Here is a 15,015-nt window from a genome sequence, read left to right as displayed (position 1 = left end):
TGCAACGGAATGTATAACTAGTGACACACGAAACGCTCAAAACATAGACAGTAGGAAGACTCAGTCTTCCTGTACATAAGTCGGCATTGTGTCTCTTACATTTATTTCCGATGAAATTTCTGTGTTTCATCGTGAATGGGAAGGTCCAAGAGATATAGTAAACCTGCAGAGGTTCATCGGAATGTAAAACTGAAGACACAGGATACGCTCAAAACATAGACAGTAGCAGGATTTAGTCTTCCTGTACTTAAGTCGGCATTGTGTATCTTATATTTAATTCCGATGCAATTTCAGTGTTTCATCGTCAATGGGAATGTCCAAGGGATACAGTAAACCTGCAGAGGTGCATCAGAATGTAAAACTCGTGACACAGGAAACGCTCAAAACATAGACAGTAGGAAGACTCAGTCTTCCTGTACTTAAGTCGGCATTGTGTCTTATATTTAATTCCGATGCAATTTCTGTGTTTCATTGTCAATGGGAAGGTCCAAGGGATACAGTAAACCTGCAGAGATGCATCGTAATTTAAACCTGGTGACACAGGAAACGCTCAAAACATAGACCGTAAGAAGACTCAGTTTTTATGTACTTAAGTCGGCGTTGTGTCTCTTATATATAATTCCGATGCAATTTCTGATTTTCATCGTCAATGGGAAGGTCCAAGGGATACAGTAAACCTGCAGAGGTGCATCGGAATGTAAAACTGATGACACAGGAAATGCTCAAATCATAGACAGTAGGAAGACTCAGTCTTCCTGTACTTAAGTCGGCATTGTGTCTCTTATATTTGATTCCGATGCAATTTCTGTGTTTCATCGTCAATGGGAAGGTCCAAGGGATACAGTAAACCTGTAGAGGTGCATCGGAATGTAAAACTGGTGACACAGGAAACGCTCAAATCATAGACAGTAGGAAGACTCAGTCTTCCTGTACTTAAGTCGGCATTGTGTCTCTTATATTTAATTCCGATGCAATTTCTGTGTTTCATCGTCAATGGGAAGGTCCACGGGATACAGTAAACCTGCAGAGGTGCATCAGAATGTAAAACTGGTGACACACTAATCGCTCAAAAAATAGACAGTAGGAAGACTCAGTCTTCCTGTACTTAAGTCGTCATTGTGTCTCTTATATTTAATTCCGATGCAATTTCTGTGTTTCATCGTCGATGGGAAGGTCCAAGGGATACAATAAACCTGCAGAGGTGCATCGGAATGTAAAACTAGTGACACAGGAAACGCTCAAAACATAGACAGTAGGAAGACTCAGTCTTCCTGTACTTAAGTGGGCATTGAGTCCTTATATTTAATTCCGATGCAATTTCTGTGTTTCATCGTCAATGGGAAGGACCAAGGGATACAGTAAACCTGCAGAGGTGCATCGGAATGTAAAACTGGTGACACAGGAAACGCTCAAATCATAGACAGTAGGAAGACTCAGTCTTCCTGTACTTAAGTCGGCATTGTGTCTCTTATATTTAATTCCGATGCAATTTCTGTGTTTCATCGTCAATGGGAAGGTCCACGGGATACAGTAAACCTGCAGAGGTGCATCGGTATGTAAAACTGGTGACACAGGTAACGCTCAAAACATAGACAGTAGGAAGACTCAGTCTTGATGTACTTAAGTCGGCATTGTGTCTCTTATATTTAATTCCGATGCAATTTCTGTGTTTCATCGTCAATGGGAAGGTCCAAGGGATACAGTAAACCTGCAGAGGTGCATCGGAATGTAAAATTCGTGACACAGGAAACGCTCAAAACATAGACAGTAGGAAGACTGAGGCTTCCTGTACTTAAGTCTGCATTGTGTCTCTTATATTTACTTCCGATGAAATTTCTATGTTTCATCGTGAATGGGTAGGTCCAAGGGTTATAGTAAACGTGCAGAGGTGCATCGGAAAGTAAAACTGATGACACAGGAAACGCTCAAAACATAGACAGTAGGAAGACTTAGTCTTCCTGTACTTAAGTCGGCATTGTGTCTCTTATATTTAATTCCGATGCAATTTCTGTGTTTCATCGTCACTGTGAAGGTCCAAGGGATACAGTAAACCTGTAGAGGTGCATCGGAATGTAAAACTGGTGACACAGGAAACGCTCAAATTATAGACAGTAGGAAGACTCAGTCTTCCTGTACTTATGTCGGCATTGTTTCTCATATATTTAATTCCGATGCAATTTCTGTGTTTCATCGTCAATGGGAAGGTCCAAGGGATACAGTAAACCTGCAGAGGTGCATCGGAAAGTAAAACTGATGACACAGGATACGCTCAAAGCATAGACAGTAGCAGGATTTAGTGTTCCTGTACTTGAGTCGGCATTGTGTATCTTATATTTAATTTCGATGCAACTTGTGTGTTTCATCGCCAATGGGAAGGTCCAAGGGATACAGTAAACATGCAGAGGTGCATCGGAATGTAAAACTGGAGACACAGGAAACGCTCAAATCATTGACTGTAAGAAGACTGTTGTCTTGTACTTAAGTCGTCATTGTGTCTCTTATATTTAATTCCTATGTAATTTCTGTGTTTCATCGTAACTGTGAAGGTCGAAGGGATACAGAAAACCTGTAGAGGTGCATCGGAATGGAAAACTGGTGACACAGGAAACGCTCAAAACATTGACAGTAGGAAGACTCAGTCTTCCTGTACTTAAGTCTGCATTGTGTATTTAATTACGATGCTATTTCTGTGTTTCATCGTCAATGGGAAGGTCCAAGGGATACAGTAAACCTGCAGAGGTGCATCGGAATGTAAAACTGGTGACACAGGAAACGCTGAAAACATAGACTGTAGGAAGACTCAGTCTTCCTGTACTTAAGTCGGCATTGTGTCTCTTATATTTAATTCCGATGCAATTTCTGTGTGATATCGTCAATGGGTAGGTCCAAGGGGTACAGTAAACCTGCAGAGGTGCATCAGAATGTAAAAATGGTGACACAGAAAACGCTCACAACATAGACAGTACGAATACTCAGTCTTCCTGTACTTAAGTCGGCGTTGTGTCTCTTATATTTAATTCCGATGCAATTTCTGTGTTTCATCGTCAATGGGAAGGTCCAAGAGATACAGTAAACCTGCAGCGGTGCAACGGAATGTATAACTAGTGACACAGGAAACGCTCAAAACATAGACAGTATGAAGACTCAGTCTTCCTGTACATAAGTCGGCATTGTGTCTCTTACATTTAATTCCGATGAAATTTCTGTGTCTCATCGTGAATGGGAAGGTCCAAGGGATACAGTAAACCTGCAGAGGTGTATCGGAATGTAAAAGTGGTGACACAGGAAACGCTCAAAACATAGACAGTAGGAAGACTCAGTCTTCCTGTACTTAAGTCTGCATTGTGTCTCTTATATTTATTTCCGATGAAATTTCTGTGTTTCATCGTCAATGGGAAGGTCCAATGGATACAGTAAACCTGCAGAGGCACATTGGAATGTAAAACTGGTGACACAGGAAACGCTCAAAACATAGACTGTAGGAAGACTCAGTCTTCCTGTACTTAAGTCGGCATTGTGTCTCTTCTATTTAATTCCGATGCAATTTCTGTGTTTCATCGTCAATGGGAAGGTCCAAGGGATACAGTAAACCTGCAGGGGTGCATCGGAATGTAAAACTGGTGACACAGGAAACGCTCAAAACATAGACCGTAAGAAGACTCAGTTTTCTTGTGCTTAAGTCGTCGTTGTGTCTCTTATATTTAATTCCGATGCAATTTCTGTGTTTCATCGTCAATGGGAAGGTCCAATGGATACAGTAAACCTGCAGAGGCACATTGGAATGTAAAACTGGTGACACAGGAAACGCCCAAAGCATAGACAGTAGGAAGACTCAGTCTTCCTGTACTTAAGTCGGCATTGTGTCTCTTATATTTAATTCCGATGCAATTTCTGTGTTTCATCGTCAATGGGAAGTTCCAAGGGATACAGTAAACCTGCAGAGGTGCATCGGAATGTAAAACTAGTGACACAGGAAACGCTCAAAACATAGACAGTAGGAAGACTCAGTCTTCCAGTACTTAAGTCGTCATTGTGTCTCTTATATTTAATTCCGATGCAATTTCTGTGTTTCATCGTCAATGGGAAGGTCCAAGGGATACAGTAAACCTGCAGAGGTGCATCGGAATGTAAAACTGGTGACACAGGAAACGCTCAAATCATAGACAGTAGGAAGACTCAGTCTTCCTGTACTTAAGTCGGCATTGTGTCTCTTGTATTTATTTCCGATGACATTTCTGTGTTTCATCGTGAATGGGAAGATCCAAGGGATATAGTTAACAAGCAGAGGTGCATCGGAAAGTAAAACTGATGACACAGGAAACGCTATAAACATAGACAGTTGGAAGACTCAGTCTTCCTGTACTTAAGTCTGCATTGTGACTCTTATATTTAATTCCGATGCAATTTCTGTGATTCATCGTCACTGTGAAGGTCCAATGGATAAAGTAAACCTGCAGAGGTGCATCGGAATGTAAAACTTTTTACACGGGAAACGCTCAAAACATAGACAGTAAGAAGATCCAGTCATCCTGTTCTTAAGTCGGCACTGTGTCTCTAATATTTAATTCCGATGCAATTTCTGATTTTCATCGTCAATGGGAAGGTCCAAGGGATACAGTAAACCTGCAGAGGTGCATCGGAATTTAAAACTGATGACACAGGAAACGCTCAAATCATAGACAGTAGGAAGACTCAGTCTTCGTGTACTTAAGTCGGCATTGTGTCTCTTATATTTAATTCCGTTGCAATTTCTGTGTTTCATCGTCAATGGGAAGGTCCAAGGGATACAGTAAACCTGCAGAGGTGCATCGGAATGTAAAACTGGTGACACAGGAAACGCTCAAAACATAGACAGTAGGAAGACTCAGTCTTCCGGTACTTAAGGATGCATTGTGTCTCTTATATTTAATTTCGATGCAATTTGTGTGTTTCATCGCCAATGGGAAGGTCCAAGGGATACAGTAAACCTGCAGAGGTGCATCGGAATGTAAAACTGGTGACACAGGAAACGCTCAAAGCATTGACTGTAAGAAGACTGTTATCTTGTACTTAAGTCGGCATTGTGTCTCTTATATTTAATTCCGATGCAATTTCTATGTTTAATCGTCACTGTGAAGGTCCAAGGGATACAGTAAACCTGTAGAGGTGCATCGGAATGTAAAACTGGTGACACAAGAAACGCTCAAATTATAGACAGTAGGAAGACTCAGTCTTCCTGTACTTAATTCGGCATTGTGTCTCTTATATTTAATTCCGCTGCAATTTCTGTGTTTCATCGTCAATGGGAAGGTCCAAGGGATACAGTAAACCTGCAGAGGTGCATCGGAATGTAAAACTGGTGACACAGGAAACGCTCAAAACACAGACAGTAGGAAGACTCAGTCTTCCTGAACTTAAGTCGGCATTGTGTCTCTTATATTTAATTCCGATGCAATTTCTGTGTTTCATCGTCAATGGGAAGGTCCAAGGGTTACAGTAAACCTACAGAGGAGCATCGGAATGTAAAACTAGTGACACAGGAAACGCTCAAACATAGACAGTAGGAAGACTCAGTATTCCTGTACTTAAGTCGGCATTGTGTCTCTTAAATTTAATTCCGAAGCAATTTCTGTGTTTCATCGTCAATGGGAAGGTCCAAGGGATACAGTAAACCTGCAGAGGTGCATCGGAATGTAAAACTGGTGACACAGGAAACGCTCAAAACATAGACAGTAGGAAGACTCAGTCTTCCTGTACTTAAGTCGGCATTGTGTCTCTTATATTTAATTCGATGCAATTTCTGTGTTTCATCGTCAATGGGGAGGTCCAACGGATACAGTAAACCTACAGAGGTACAACGGAATGTAAAACTAGTGACACAGGAAACGCTCAAAACATAGACCGTAAGAAGACTCAGTTTTCTTGTACTTAAGTCGGCGTTGTGTCTCTTATATTTAATTCCGATGCAAATTCTGTGTTTCATCGTCAATGGGAAGGTCCAAGGGATACAGTAAACCTGCAGAGGTCCATCGGTATGTAAAAATTGTGACACAGGAAAAGCTCAAAACATAGACAGTAGGAAGACTCAGTCTTCCTGTACTTAAGTCGGCATTGTGCCTCTTATATTAATTTCGATGCAATTTCTGTGTTTCATCGTCAATGGGAAGGTCCAAGGGATACAGTAAACCTGCAGAGGTGCATCAGAACGTAAAACTGGTGACACAGCAAACGCTCAAAACATAGACAGTAGGAAGACTCAGTCTTCCTGTACTTAAGTCTGCATTGTGTATTTAATTCCGATGCTATTTCTGTGTTTCATCGTGAATGGGAAGGTCCAAGGGATACAGTAAACCTGTAGAGGTGCATCGGAATGTAAAACTGGTGACAAAGGAAACGCTCAAATTATAGACAGTAGGAAGACTCAGTCTTCCTGTACTGAAGTCGGCATTGTGTCTCTTATATTTAATTCCGATGCAATTTCTGTGTTTCATCGTCAATGGGAAGGTCCAAGGGATACAGTAAACCTGCAGAGGTGCATCAGAATGTAAAACTGGTGACACAGGAAACGCTCAAAACATAGACAGTAGGAAGACTCAGTCTTCCTGTACTTAAGTCGGCATTGTGTCTCTTATATATAATTCCGATGCAATTTCTGTGTTTCATCGTCAATGGGAAGGTCGAAGGGATACATTAAACCTGCAGAGGTGCATCGGAATGTAAAACTAGTGACACAGGAAACGCTCAAACATAGACAGTAGGAAGACTCAGTCTTCCCGTACTTAAGTCGGCATTGTTTCTCTTATATTTAATTCCGATGCAATTTCTGTGTTTCATCGTCAATGGGAAGATCCAACGGATACAGTAAACCTGCAAAAGTGCATCGGTATGTAAAACTAGTGACACAAGAAAAGCTCAAAACATAGACAGTAGGAAGAATCAGTCTTCCTGTACTTAAGTCGGCATTTTGTCTCTTATATTTAATTCCGATGCTATTTCTGTGTTTCATCGTCGCTGTGAAGGTCCAAGTGATACAGTAAACCTGCAGAGGTGCATCGGTATGTAAAATTGGTGACACAGGTAACGCTCAAAACATAGACAGTAGGAAGACTCAGTCTTCCTGTTCTTAAGTCGGCATTGTGTCTCTTATATTTAATTCCGATGCAATTTCTGCGTTTCATCGTCAATGGGAAGATCCAAGGGATACAGTAAACCTGCAGAGGTGCATCAGAATGTAAAACTGGTGACACAGGAAACGCTCAAAACATAGACAGTAGGAAGACTCACCCTTCCTGTACTTAAGTCGGCATTGTGTCTCTTATATTTAATTCCGATGTTATTTCTGTGTTTCATCGTCAATGGGAAGGTCCAAGAGATACAGTAAACCTGCAGAGGTGCATCTGAATGTAAAACTGGTGACACAGGAAACGCTCAAAACATAGACAGTAGGAAGACTCAGTCTTCCTGTACTTAAGTCGGCATTGTGTCTCTTATATTTAATTCCGATGCAATTTCTGTGTGACATCGTCAATGGGAAGGTCCAAGGGGTACAGTAAATCTGCAGAGGTGCATCAGAATGTAAACATGGTGACACAGAAAACGCTCACAACATAGACAGTACGAATACTCAGTCTTCCTGTACTTAAGTCGGCATTGTGTCTCTTATATTTAATTCCAATGCAATTTCTGTGTTTCATCGTCAATGGGAAGGTCCAAGAGATACAGTAAACCTGCAGAGGTGCAACGGAATGTATAACTAGTGACACAGGAAACGCTCAAAACATAAACAGTAGGAAGACTCAGTCTTCCTGTACATAAGTCGGCATTGTGTCTCTTACATTTATTTCCGATCAAATTTCTGTGTTTCATCGTGAATGGGAAGGTCCAAGGGATATAGTAAACCTGCAGAGGTTCATCGGAATGAAAAAATGATGACACAGGATACGCTCAAAACATAGACAGTAGCAGGATTTAGTCTTCCTGTACTTAAGTCGGCATTGTGTATCTTATATTTAATTCCGATGCAATATCTGTGTTTCATCGTCAATGGGAATGTCCAAGAGATACAGTAAACCTGCAGAGGTGCATCAGAATGTAAAACTCGTGACACAGGAAACGCTCAAAACATAGACAGTAGGAAGACTCAGTCTTCCTGTACTTAAGTCGGCATTGTGTCTCATATATTTAATTCCGATGCAATTTCTGCGTTTCATTGTCAATGGGAAGGTCCAAGGGATACAGTAAACCTGCAGAGATGCATCGTAATTTAAACCTGGTGACACAGGAAACGCTCAAAACATAGACCGTAAGAAGACTCAGTTTTCATGTACTTAAGTCGGCGTTGCGTCTCTTATATATAATTCCGATGCAATTTCTGATTTTCATCGTCAATGGGAAGGTCCAAGGGATACAGTAAACCTGCAGAGGTGCATCGGAATGTAAAACTGATGACACAGGAAATGCTCAAATCATAGACAGTAGGAAGACTCAGTCTTCCTGTACTTAAGTCGGCATTGTGTCTCTTATATTTAATTCCGATGCAATTTCTGTGTGACATCGTCAATGGGTAGGTCCAAGGGGTGCAGTAAATCTGCAGAGGTGCATCAGAATGTAAACATGGTGACACAGAAAACGCTCACATCATAGACAGTACGAATACTCAGTCTTCCTGTACTTAAGTCGGCATTGTGTCTCTTATATTTAATTCCGATGTAATTTCTGTGTTTCATCGTCAATAGGAAGGTCCAAGAGATACAGTAAACCTGCAGAGGTGCAACGGAATGTATAACTAGTGACACAGGAAACGCTCAAAACATAAACAGTAGGAAGACTCAGTCTTCCTGTACATAAGTCGGCATTGTGGCTCTTACATTTATTTCCGATGAAATTTCTGTGTTTCATCGTGAATGGGAAGGTCCAAGGGATATAGTAAACCTGCAGAGGTTGATCGGAATGTAAAACTGATGACACAGGATACGCTCAAAACATAGACAGTAGCAGGATTTAGTCTTCCTGTACTTAAGTCGGCATTGTGTATCTTATATTTAATTCCGATGCAATTTCTGTGTTTCATCGTCAATTGGAATGTCCAAGGGATACAGTAAACCTGCAGAGGTGCATCAGAATGAAAACTCGTGACACAGGAAACGCTCAAAACATAGACAGTAGGAAGACTCAGTCTTCCTGTACTTAAGTCGGCATTGTGTCTCATATATTTAATTCCGATGCAATTTCTGTGTGTCATTGTCAATGGGAAGGTCCAAGGGATACAGTAAACCTGCAGAGATGCATCGTAATTTAAACCTGGTGACACAGGAAACGCTCAAAACATAGACCGTAAGAAGACTCAGTTTTTATGTACTTAAGTCGGCGTTGCGTCTCTTATATATAATTCCGATGCAATTTCTGATTTTCATCGTCAATGGGAAGGTCCAAGGGATACAGTAAACCTGCAGAGGTGCATCGGAATGTAAAACTGATGACACAGGAAATGCTCAAATCATAGACAGTAGGAAGACTCAGTCTTCCTGTACTTAAGTCGGCATTGTGTCTCTTATATTTAATTGCGATGCAATTTCTGTGTTTCATTGTCAATGGGAAGGTCCACGGGATACAGTAAACCTGCAGAGGTGCATCAGAACGTAAAACTGGTGACACAGGAATCGCTCAAAAAATAGACAGTAGGAAGACTCAGTCTTCCTGTACTTAAGTCGTCATTGTGTCTCTTATATTTAATTCCGATGCAATTTCTGTGTTTCATCGTCAATGGGAAGGTCCAAGGGATACAATAAACCTGCAGAGGTGCATCGGAATGTAAAACTAGTGACACAGGAAACGCTCAAAATATAGACAGTAGGAAGACTCAGTCTTCCTGTACTTAAGTCGGCATTGAGTCTCTTATATTTAATTCCGATGCAATTTCTGTGTTTCATCGTCAATGGGAAGGTCCAAGGGATACAGTAAACCTGCAGAGGTGCATCGGAATGTATAACTAGTGACACAGGAAACGCTTAAAACATAGACAGTAGGAAGACTCAGTCTTCCTGTACATAAGCCGGCATTGTGTCTCTTATATTTATTTCCGATGAAATTTCTGTGTTTCATCCTGAATGGGAAGGTCCAAGGGATACAGTAAACCTGCAGAGGTGCATCGGAAAGTAAAACTGATGACACAGGATACGCTCAAAACATAGACATTAGCAGGATTTAGTCTTCCTGTACTTAAGTCGGCATTGTGTCTCTTATATTTAATTTCTATGCAAATTCTGTGTTTCATCGTCAATGGGGAGGTCCAAGGGATACAGTAAACCTGTAGAGGTGCATCGGAATGTAAAACTGGTGACGCAGGAGATGCTCAAATTATAGACAGTAGGAAGTCTCAGTCTTCCTGTACTTAAGTCGGCATTGTGTATCTTATATTTAATTCCGATGCAATTTCTGTGTTTCATCGTCAATGGGAAGGGCCAAGGGATACAGTAAACCTGCAGAGGCGCATCGGAATGTAAAAGTAGTGACACAGGAAACGCTCAAAACATACACATTAGGAAGACTCAGTCTTACTGTACTTAAGTCGGCATTGTGTCTCTTATATTTAATTCCGATGCAAATTCTGTGTTTCATCGTCAATGGGGAGGTCCAAGGGATACAGTAAACCTGCAGAGGTGCAACGGAATGTAAAACTAGTGACACAGGGAACTCTCAAAACAATGACAGTAAGAAGACTCAGTTTTCTTGTACTTAAGTCGGCGTTGTGTCTCTTATATTTAATTCCGATGCAATTTCTGTGTTTCATCGTCAATGGGAAGGTCCAAGGGATACAGTAAACCTGCAGAGGTGCATCAGAATGTAAAACTGGTGACACAGGAAACGCACAAAACATAGACAGTAGAAAGACTCAGTCTTCCTGTACTTAAGTCGGCATTGTGTATCTTATATTTAATTGCGATGCAATTTCTGTGTTTCATCGTCAATGGGAAGGTCCAAGGGATACTGTAAACCTGCAGAGGTCCATCGGAATGTAAAACTTGTGACACAGGAAACGATCAAAACATAGACATTAGGAAGACTCAGTCCTCCAGTACTTAAGTCGGCATTGTGTCTCTTATATTTAATTTCGATGCAATTTGTGTTTTTCATCGCCAATGGGAAGGTCCAGGGGATGCAGTAAATCTGCAGAGGTGCATCGGAATGTAAAACTGGTGACACAGGAAACGCTCAAAACATTGACTGTAAGAAGACTGTTTTCTTGTACTTAAGTCGGCATTGTGTCTGTTATATTTAATTACGATGCAATTTCTGAGTTTCATTGTCACTGTGAAGGTCCAAGGGATACAGTAAACCTGTAGAGGTGCATCGGAATGTAAAACTGGTGACACAGGAAACGCTCAATTTATAGACAGTAGGATGACTCATTCTTCCTGTGCTTAAGTCGGCATTGTGTCTCATATATTTCATTCCGATGCAATTTCTGTGTTTCATCGTCAATGGGAAGGCCCAAGGGATACAGTAAACCTGCAGAGGTGCATCAGAATGTGAAACTGGTGACACAGGAAAAGCTCAAAACATAGACAGTAGGAAGACGCAATCTTCCTGTACTTAAGTCGGCTTTGTGTCTCTTATATTTAATTCCGATGCAATTTCTGTGTTTCATCGTCAATGGTAAGGTCCAAGGGATACAGTTTACCTGCAGAGGTACATCGGAATGTAAAACTAGTGACACAGGAAACGCTCAAAACATAGACAGTAGGAAGACTAAGTCTTCCTGTACTTAGGTCGGCATTGCGTCTCTTACATTTAATTCCGATGCAATTTCTGTGTTTCATCATCAATGGGAAAGTCCAAGGGATACAGTAAACCTGCAGAGGTGCATCTGAATGTAAAACTGGAGACACAGGAAACGCTCAAAACATAGACAGTTGGAAGACTTAGTCTTCCTGTACTTAAATCGGCATTGTGTCTCTTATATTTATTTCCGATGAAATTTCTTTGTTTCATCGTCAATGGGAAGGTCCAAGGGATACAGTAAACCTGCAGAGGTGCATCGGATAGTAAAACTGATGACACAGGACACGCTCATAACATAGACAGTAGGAAGACTTAGTCTTCCTGTACTTAAGTCGGCATTGTGTCTCTTATATTTAATTCCGATGCAATTTCTGTGTTTCATCGTCACTGTGAAGTTCCGAGGGATACAGTCAACCTGTAGAGGTGCATCGGAATGTAAAACTGGTGACACAGGAAACGCTCAAAACATAGACAGTAGGGAGACTCAGTGTTCCTGTACTTAAGTCGGCATTGTGTCTCTTATATTTAATTCCGATGCAATTTCTGTGTTTCATCGTCAATGGGAAGATCCGAGGGATACAGTAACCCTTGCAGAGGTGCAACGGAATGTAAAACTAGTGGCACAGGAAACGCTCAAAACATAGACAGTAGGAAGACTCAGTCTTCCTGTACTTAAGTCGGCATTGTGTCTCTTATATTTATTTCCGATAAAATTTCTGTGTTTCAACGTGAATGGGAAGGTCCAAGGGATATAGTAAACCTGCAGAGGTGCATCGGAAAGTAAAACTGATGACACAGGATACGCTCAAAACATAGACAGTAGCAAGATTTAGTCTTCGTGTACTTAAGTCGGCATTGTGTCTCTTATATTTAATTTCGATTCAATTTGTGTGTTTCATCGCCAATGGGAAGGTCCAAGGGATACACTAAACATGCAGAGGTGCATCGGAATGTAAAACTGGTGACACAGGAATCGCTCAAAACATTGACTGTAAGAAGACTGTTTTCTTGTACTTATGTCGTCATTGGGTCTCTTCTATTTAATTCCGATGCAATTTCTGTGTTTCATCGTCAATGGGAAGGTCCAAGGGATACAGTAAACCTGTAGAGGTGCATCGGAATGTAAAACTGGTGACACAGGAAACGCTCAAATCATAGACAGTAGGAAGACTCAGTCTTCCTGTACTTAAGTCGGCATGGTGTCTCTTATATTTAATTCCGATGCAATTTCTGTGTTTCATCGTCAATGGGAAGGTCCACGGGATACAGTAAACCTGCAGAGGTGCATCAGAACGTAAAACTGGTGACACAGGAATCGCTCAAAAAATAGACAGTAGGAAGACTCAGTCTTCCTGTACTTAAGTCGTCATTGTGTCTCTTATATTTAATTCCGATGCAATTTCTGTGTTTCATCGTCAATGGGAAGGTCCAAGGGATACAATAAACCTGCAGAGGTGCATCGGAATGTAAAACTAGTGACACAGGAAACGCTCAAAATATAGACAGTAGGAAGACTCAGTCTTCCTGTACTTAAGTCGGCATTGAGTCTCTTATATTTAATTCCGATGCAATTTCTGTGTTTCATCGTCAATGGGAAGGTCCAAGGGATACAGTAAACCTGCAGAGGTGCATCGGAATGTATAACTAGTGACACAGGAAACGCTTAAAACATAGACAGTAGGAAGACCCAGTCTTCCTGTACATAAGCCGGCATTGTGTCTCTTATATTTATTTCCGATGAAATTTCTGTGTTTCATCCTGAATGGGAAGGTCCAAGGGATACAGTAAACCTGCAGAGGTGCATCGGAAAGTAAAACTGATGACACAGGATACGCTCAAAACATAGACATTAGCAGGATTTAGTCTTCCTGTACTTAAGTCGGCATTGTGTCTCTTATATTTAATTTCGATGCAAATTCTGTGTTTCATCGTCAATGGGGAGGTCCATGGGATACAGTAAACCTGTAGAGGTGCATCGGAATGTAAAACTGGTGACGCAGGAGATGCTCAAATTATAGACAGTAGGAAGTCTCAGTCTTCCTGTACTTAAGTCGGCATTGTGTATCTTATATTTAATTGCGATGCAATTTCTGTGTTTCATCGTCAATGGGAAGGTCCAAGGGAGACAGTTAACCTGCAGAGGTGCATCAGAATGTAAAACGGGTGACACAGGAAACGCTCAAAGCATAGACAGTAGGAAGACTCAGTCTTCCTGTCCTTTAGTCGGCATTGTGTCTCTTATCTTTAATTCCGATGCAATTTCTGTGTTTCATCGTCAATGGGAAGGTCCAAGGGATACAGTAAACCTGCAGAGGCGCATCGGAATGTAAAAGTAGTGACACAGGAAACGCTCAAAACATACACATTAGGAAGACTCAGTCTTACTGTACTTAAGTCGGCATTGTGTCTCTTATATTTAATTCCGATGCAAATTCTGTGTTTCATCGTCAATGGGGAGGTCCAAGGGATACAGTAAACCTGCAGAGGTGCAACGGAATGTAAAACTAGTGACACAGGGAACTCTCAAAACAATGACAGTAAGAAGACTCAGTTTTCTTGTACTTAAGTCGGCGTTGTGTCTCTTATATTTAATTCCGATGCAATTTCAGTGTTTCATCGTCAATGGGAAGGTCCAAGGGATACAGTAAACCTGCAGAGGTGCATCAGAATGTAAAACTGGTGACACAGGAAACGCACAAAACATAGACAGTAGGAAGACTCAGTCTTCCTGTACTTAAGTCGGCATTGTGTATCTTATTATTAATTGCGATGCAATTTCTGTGTTTCATCGTCAATGGGAAGGTCCAAGGGATACTGTAAACCTGCAGAGGTCCATCGGAATGTAAAACTTGTGACACAGGAAACGATCAAAACATAGACATTAGGAAGACTCAGTCCTCCAGTACTTAAGTCGGCATTGTGTCTCTTATATTTAATTTCGATGCAATTTGTGTTTTTCATCGCCAATGGGAAGGTCCAGGGGATGCAGTAAATCTGCAGAGGTGCATCGGAATGTAAAACTGGTGACACAGGAAACGCTCAAAACATTGACTGTAAGAAGACTGTTTTCTTGTACTTAAGTAGGCATTGTGTCTGTTATATTTAATTACGATGCAATTTCTGAGTTTCATTGTCACTGTGAAGGTCCAAGGGATACAGTAAACCTGTAGAGGTGCATCGGAATGTAAAACTGGTGACACAGGAAACGCTCAATTTATAGACAGTAGGATGACTCATTCTTCCTGTGCTTAAGTC

The sequence above is a fragment of the Schistocerca nitens genome, chromosome 8 (genome assembly GCF_023898315.1).
Source record: "Schistocerca nitens isolate TAMUIC-IGC-003100 chromosome 8, iqSchNite1.1, whole genome shotgun sequence".
NCBI lineage: Eukaryota > Metazoa > Arthropoda > Insecta > Orthoptera > Acrididae > Schistocerca > Schistocerca nitens.
This window is presented reverse-complemented; position numbering follows the sequence as displayed.